Here is a 7,494-nt window from a genome sequence, read left to right on the forward strand (position 1 = left end):
TAGTGAGTTCAAGGCCACCTGAACTACAAATCAAGACCATATCTCAAAAACAAGCAAACAAACAAAAAATGAGTACCTCTGAGTCCCTGGAGAAGCGCAGAAATGCCTAAGTAGACCGAATAGCTGATAAGCTGAAATCCTGTGTTCTCCTAGAAAGGTTCAGTGTCGAGGTGGATGTTAATGTGACCTCTTGTGTTCGTTCCATCAGCCTAGAGAAATCGGAGACATTCCGGAATGCACACTGGATTTCAGAGCATAAATTATCCTTACTCTCCCAGAAAGAAATAGGCCTTCCTCTTGTAGAAATGAGCAGTCTCGGTGGCAAAATATGGTGGACCCCTCCTGAAAACTCCAGTGCCCCACAGGCACTCTGCGTGGAAAAGAACAAAGAGAAGCGTGGGTGTGGCCACGAGAACGCTCACCGGCCCAGCACGGAGGCGCACAGCCACACCCTCCTCTGTCTAGAGAGCTGGTTCCCAGCCACTGTCGTCTGACCGCTTGGGACAAAGCAGTGGCTGCTGGGCGTGACTGGGAGCTTGGGGAGCCAGGACTCCTGTCCTCAGGCCCCACGCTGCAGCTCGCCTGGAGCCAGCGTGGACCAGGGACGACCTGACCGCCTCCGAGAGCGCACAGCTGGGCGCCTGGGACCTGTCTTTGGTCACCAGGGTGAGGGGGACAATCTTCTCTTGAGGATCCTCAGGCTTCGCCCTGCCAGTTGCTTGGCTGTTTTGCGTGCCATGGAGCTCACTCTATCTGTAATAGAGGGCCGACCTCCCCTGGGAAACTGATACTGGAGAGTCTTGGCAAGAAACACACGAAGGACACTGACGGCACTGTGAGTCTGTGGGCCCATCCTGTCCCTCTGAGCCCTGCTAGGCGGGTCTGAGGGAAGTCTCCTAAATGCAAGAATGTATCCTGTGAGAAAAGATGCTCAAATTTAAAAAGCTACCTAATGTGTAAAAGAATTACACACACACACACACACACACACACACACACACACAAACATATATATGGAACCTTTTTCCATATATTACATATACTATATTTTATAAGACATACCTTTCCCCCACAGTTTAATTTTTCTGAAACTGGGAGATGTCTCTTATTTGAGTTGCCAAAAAGTTTCTATTAATGGTTAGAACATCTTAGAATCAAAGAAACACCACAAAACTTACTTTTTAGAGCTTAAAAATGCCACAAATATATTGTTGCTGTCAAAATAAAACAGTCACTGGATTTGAAGGGAAAGTCTCAAAATAAAATATATTCAGTCAGGATAGCTCTTCACTTGAAGTTCAAGCGAAAATAGCTTTGCTAGTAAAGGAGTACAATACCCACACTTAAGGTGACTGGGGGTAAAGAAATATCTAAATGCTTAGGGAAAGCACTGGTTAGAGGTAGGCCAATCATATTCGAGCTCACTGTTGTGATCTGTTCGGATATATTCAATAATTGTAATGAATATTGAACAAATATTCTGTCAGGAGAAATATCAAAACACAACTTTTAAAATATCAGAAAACACTTCTAAGGAGGATTTAGGGGGCAAGGCACAAGACAGAAGCTAAAACCAACCAAACACATGCACCACTTTCATAAAGATTGAGAATCCCTGCTTCTTGGGTCGTTGTGCTTGCAAGGCAGGTGGAGGCACCTCTGAGCTAAATCTGTTTCTAAGACAATATTCATCCATGTTTAAAAGGAGCCTCCATATTCCTACCCCTTTAGAGGGGTATCACCTGTCAAACTTTCTGCATTTGAAACCATTTGCTGCACGTAGATTCATGGGTTGGAATAACTTACATCTCAGGACCAAGAATTTAGCTCAGGGACACCACGCCTGCCTTGCAAGCTCAAGGTCCTGAACTCGACCCCTGGTACCAGGGGAAAAAAATAAAAATAAAAATAACTTACCTCTCTCCTTAACAGCTTTGGAAATACAATGTACTCAAGAATGGATTTTTTTTTTTTTGCAGGATAAATGCCATCAAACATTAAACATGAAAATATAATCAAAATACACGAAGGTAAAACTCAATATATTAAAATTAATTTTCCCTATAAGATGTATGTGCTATTGTATCTCCAAAGCAATGAGACTGCTCTACAATTCTGCTCTACTTCTTTTGATGGTTTTTTAGGTCCCTGGGCTTCTTAAGTTATTCTGTCTGAAATATGCTCACTTTATCACAGCAGATTTTTTTCTCATAGAAAGAATTGGCAGTTTGAAAATACCTGTTTTGGGGTGCAGAATAAAATATTCATCAAACCTTACCTCCTGATCTCCCAACATCTATTTATGAAAACCTACCATCAAGACTCTTAAGATGACAACAAAAGTTCCCAGGTGATAGCAAAATTAACTGATTTACATACGACTGTCATATTCCCGGTCTAACTTTTAGACATTCCACAGATCACTATGTTTGTACAGAAAACGACTCCTGGAGTTGCCTCCCTTCTCAATAAGTAGATATGCCCAAAACATACAACATTTAAGAACTGATAGAAAGGGCCATTCAGAACATAGCTTATAAGAGCTCGCAGAGTAAATTCCGGAAGCTCTCCATCATTCATGTCTTTTCTGACGAGTGAAGGAAACACAGGCTCTTTGGGAGAAGAAGGTGTGATTTGTAAAGTTGGCTGAGCCAACGTCTTCCACGTAAGAGCCAGGCGGCAGCTCACTCTTCATAGGCATATTGTGTACATTCGAAGCATGTGGTTTTGTCTCTGCCAGTGAGTAATGACAGCCACTTTACTTGGTTTTCTGTCCAAGTAATAACAAGTCTTATTTAAGGACGCTAGTTCTTTTTTTTTTAATTGAGTTTATTGGTACAATCTAGGTATACAATACAGTTTCATTCATCATTGGGATTCTGTACCTTTACATAATAGGTCTTGATTCTCATTTTTTCCCCTTGTCCCTGCCCTCCCTTCACCCCCTCCTCCCCTCCCCATTTACAAACACTTTATTTCCATTTTTTCAGTTTCTCATATTTTTTTCCTCTCCCTTATTACCTTTTCCCCACCCTTCCCACTTTCCCTACACCTTTAGCCCTTTACTTCCTATTTCACATTATTAATTATCTCATTAGGATCCTGTGTACTATTATAGTTTTTCACAACAAAGAAACTTTTTGGTATTTCAGCTAAAGAAATCTCTATATGAGCATTAAAAATAGGGAATCCTAAAATAAAACTAAAAAGGAAAGTAAAAGAGAAAAGGCAGTGATGTAACATTAAAATAATCCTTAATTCTGGAGATGAAAATGGTCCCTGAACATATTTAAATTGCTTCTTGCTCTTATAGTCTTATCTTATTTTTTTATTAGCATCTTAATCATCATCTGGAAAGAGAACATTCTAGAGTAATATCATTAAATGTAGCTCTGATAAAGCACGGTCCCTACTATGTATCATAAAGCAGGTATAAGATATTTTACATTCATAGAGGTATGATACAGTACTGTCCTACATCAATAATACTAGAATCAGTTTTGGTTTGAAATTTACTTTGTCTGCAAATAAGATTGCTACCCCTGTTTTTTTCTGGGCTCCTGTCACATGGAGAATTGTTTTCTATCTTTTCTCTTTCAGTCTATGGGCTTCTTTTTGCACTAGGTGTGTTTCTTGTATACAACATATTGTTGGATTTTGCTTCTTATTCCATTTTGCCAGTCTATTTCTCTTGATTGGTGAGTTGAGGCCATTGACATTGCTGGTTATAACTGATATGTACTGACTTATTATTGACATGTCATTGGCCTTCTGTTGACTCTTTTTACTTTTTCACCTTCTCCTTTTAATTTCTTGCCTTGCCTATTTGATTTGCTCTGTTGGGCCTCATGGTGTTGTTGCCTTCATTGTCTTTTTCTAGGATCTTGTTTAGAATTCCTTGTAGTGCTGGTTTGGTATTCATGTAGTTTCTCAGGTGTTCTTTGTTATGGAAGTGTCTTATTTCCCCATCCATTTTGAAAGAGAGTTTTGCTGGATACATCAGTCTAGGTTGGAGGTTGTTCTCTTTTAGTACTTGAAATATCTCATAAGGAAGCTAGTTCTGTTTAAAGCTTTGAGATTTTTTTTTTCTTTTCTTTTCTTGGTTGGAAAAATACAGTTAGCAACAAAAGACTTACTTATTTCTTTACTATAAAAAGGAGAAAACTGCTCACTCTCAGAGTCCTCTGAAGAACTGGGATGTGTGTACACCAAAATTTTGCATTGTGCCAGGCCTGGTGGTCGCAGTTGTGATCCCAGCTACTTGGGAATCTGAAGAGGATCACCACAAGTTCAAGGCCAAATGGGGTAACTTCACAAACTCTGTCTCAAAAAAAGAAGAAGAAAAAAAAAAAAAGAACTAAGAAGAGGCTGAGATTATAGCTCAGCATTCCCCAGGTTCAATATAATAGTAATAGTAATAGTAATAATTGCATCACTGCTCCAATGACTAGCTGACAGTCTAGATTTCTTGTTTCATTTATTTAGCAAATATTTATATATTGTGCTAAGCAATATTCCAAGCACCTTATCCATACAAACTCTATTAATGCCCAGGGTACCCATAGAAAATGTTCCTGCTGATTTCTTTTTTTCCCCCAAATTTAAAGTAACAAAGACTTATTTCTGTGGATAAAACCATTTAAATCTGTTTGTCCTTAAGGATTATCCCAGGCAGACAGAAATGAAGAAAAATGGCTAACCTTTGAAATATGATTTTGGAATCAGGGTCAGTAGAGAACAGACAGAACTTTGATAGAGTGTGTTGTCTGAAATTTTTATATAAAAACAGGTTAACTTCCACTGGTATAAGCTAGCCATGTTATAGAGTCATTGTATCCAAAAAAGAAAAAAAAATCTGAAACCTTTGTCACAAATGCATTATTGTAAGGGCCAAGTTTTCAGGTCAAGGTGGGCTCCCTCTGTGCCCATTGCCCAGAACAGAGCCACAAAAATTCCATTCTGTATAATTACATTCTGTATGACAGTCTCCCTGTGTTTCTGTTCCTCTTTTTAGGCAGCTCTGTCTTAGGCCTCCACCCTGTGTTTCTGTTCCTCTTTTTATGATCTAAAGATGAATTCTCACTGCTTAAGATAATCAAGGTTCTTTAAAAGGAGGAATTGATTTAGCCAACATAGGTACTAGTCACAGCTTACATGGGTAGCCACTGCTAACATAGGCATTAGTCACTGCTTGCATATGTAGTCTTTGTTAATTATAGAATTTGTTTAATCAGATGTTCTTTAAAAAGAGGAATTGGTTCTGTGTACGTAGGCATTAGTAATTTTCCAGTAAGTGCCCTCCCAGTACCCCTTAAATATCCAATAGTAAGTGAGAGCTATAAATAGAGCCTATAAAAAGGAAGAGTCTCCCTAACCCTATATAACCCTGCTTCAAAGATAGATCACAACTGCCTTGGGGTCACTGATGAATTGTTCTCCAGTCATCTAGATCTGCAGAAAGACCCGCTGCCTGAAGCTGACTTTGTCCTCTCCAAGGATGGGGACAGCTTCATGAAAAATGGGGTATGCTATGCTGGCTATGCAAAGATGACTCAAGATAAAGTGATCCAAGCAGGACCCCTCCCCACTGGATTGGTCAGCTCAGAGCGGAACTGTGGGCATTCATACAGGCTCTCTGATGGACAAAAGAAAAGAGGGTAAATGTTTATACAGATTTCCTGATGGCCACTTGGTATATCTATGGCACAGTCTATACGGGTGTGGTCTTCTCACAGCAGAGGACAAACTTATTAAAAATAAACAAGATATAATGTAGTTATTTAAGGCAATGTAGAAATCTGATAAAATAGCTATAATAATTCAAAAAGATATAATAACAAATGGCAATGCTAAGATAGGCACATGAGCCAAAAAGGTAACTAAACAAATTAGATGATAATACTCACCCCCTATAATGGTTTTATATTTTTCTAGATGGCCTGGGTCCTTCCCTATAAAAATAAAAAGGGCTTCAAAAATATGTAAGATCTTACTAAAATTTCAAGGTTTAGTCTGCCTCTCTCCATAGGCAGTGATCACGAATAAGCATTTACAATAGATGTGATACAAGATTTAACTCAGGTAATGGGGTCCAATTGAAAATTACATTGTGCATATCAACCCCAAAGTGCAAGACAAATAGAAAGGATGAATAGAACCCTAAAAGAGACCTTGACTAAATTAAGCTTGGAAATTGGCGATAATTGGGAGTCGCTCCTCCCCTTTGATGTTGTATTATTGTCCACCCCCACAGCCATCATGGTGGACAGAATTACTGCTTGGATTCATCATTCCCATGTGAAAAAAGATGCCAACCCTCGGCTGACCCCTCAGCCTCTGAGTCCTTGGAGCCCAATCAAGGATCCCAATAACCCTCTGATACCCACTGAAGCTAAGAATTGTTAAATCCTAGTTTTCTTAATTAAAATAGTCCTCCCTGATATGGGATAAACAGGGCTAGGAGCAGCTACTCCATCAACCTATATTAGATTTTCTAGGTTTAAAATTGCTATTGTCTTTTACTTGATTATGGGATCTTTTGTAATAGTTTCAGGGAGTAAGAATGTTTGGTCTATTAATGGTATTCATTTTCCAAGTGGTTGCAAAGAGCCATTCTATCAATCCCCATGAACCCCAAAATACTACTTGGGTGATTATTAATGCCTCCCAGGAAGGATTATAAATACTACTTCCCTCAGGGCCCCCCGGGGGACTTGGTGGCCAGGTATTGAATTTGATTTATGTAGGTTGGCCATAGGGACCTGGGATGTTGGCAATTGGGATCTCGATTCCCAGGGAAACCCTGAATGTGGTGACACAGGAAAGGGATGCACCCTCCCCCCGAGGAGAGGAGGACTAGGATGTGGACACCTAATGGATAGAGCAGAGCTTCACGACACATCCTTCTATGTTTGCCCAGGAGGCAGAAGGTCCCGACAACAGATAAAAAAGTGTGGGGGAGCTGAGCATTTTTATTGCCAACAATGGGGATGCAAATCCACCGGGATGATCTATTGGACCCCCCCACCATAAAAGATGATTTAATAGTAGTCACTAGGGTACCTCAGGCCCAACTAGCTTCTAATCCCATCTATGGGAGATGCTCCTCTTTCCTGTGTAACCCCATCCGGGTGTCCTTCACTGCACTAGGAAAACAATTTCCTAGCTGGAAAGCTGGACAATATTGGGGATTACGGTTATCTCAATCAGGCTATGACGAAGGAATCCTTTTTACTATTAGACAATTTGAAGAACAGCTTAGAGTCATTGGTCCAAACTCATTCTTAGTCTCTTGATCTAAACCTGTTTTCCAACCTACAGATTCCAGTATTAACTCCACTATAAAACAAGAAAAAAGAAAAGAAAAAAAAGACTGGTATGCTGTATAGTCCAGGAGCTACAATACAATCAAAGAAAGAGGGGTTGGGCCGGCGATTTAGCTCAGCGGTTCAGTGGCCTGCCTTGCAAGTGCAAGGACCCAAGTTCAATCCCCGG

The 7,494-nt window shown here is 40.1% G+C and overlaps 1 long non-coding RNA gene across 1 annotated transcript; it reads left to right on the forward strand.

The window, feature by feature from the left end:
- The first annotated feature begins 2,015 nt into the window (after window positions 1-2,015).
- LOC104866989 lies at window positions 2,016-4,216 on the forward strand. The gene is made up of 3 exons (XR_781635.1): window positions 2,016-2,030; window positions 2,215-2,350; window positions 4,158-4,216. It is a non-coding gene; the product is annotated as an uncharacterized LOC104866989 (long non-coding RNA).
- Window positions 4,217-7,494: the final 3,278 nt, after the last annotated feature.

The sequence above is a fragment of the Fukomys damarensis genome, unplaced genomic scaffold (assembly GCF_012274545.1).
Source record: "Fukomys damarensis isolate Sample0158 unplaced genomic scaffold, DMR_v1.0_HiC HiC_scaffold_33, whole genome shotgun sequence".
In the NCBI taxonomy this organism is placed as follows: domain Eukaryota; kingdom Metazoa; phylum Chordata; class Mammalia; order Rodentia; family Bathyergidae; genus Fukomys; species Fukomys damarensis.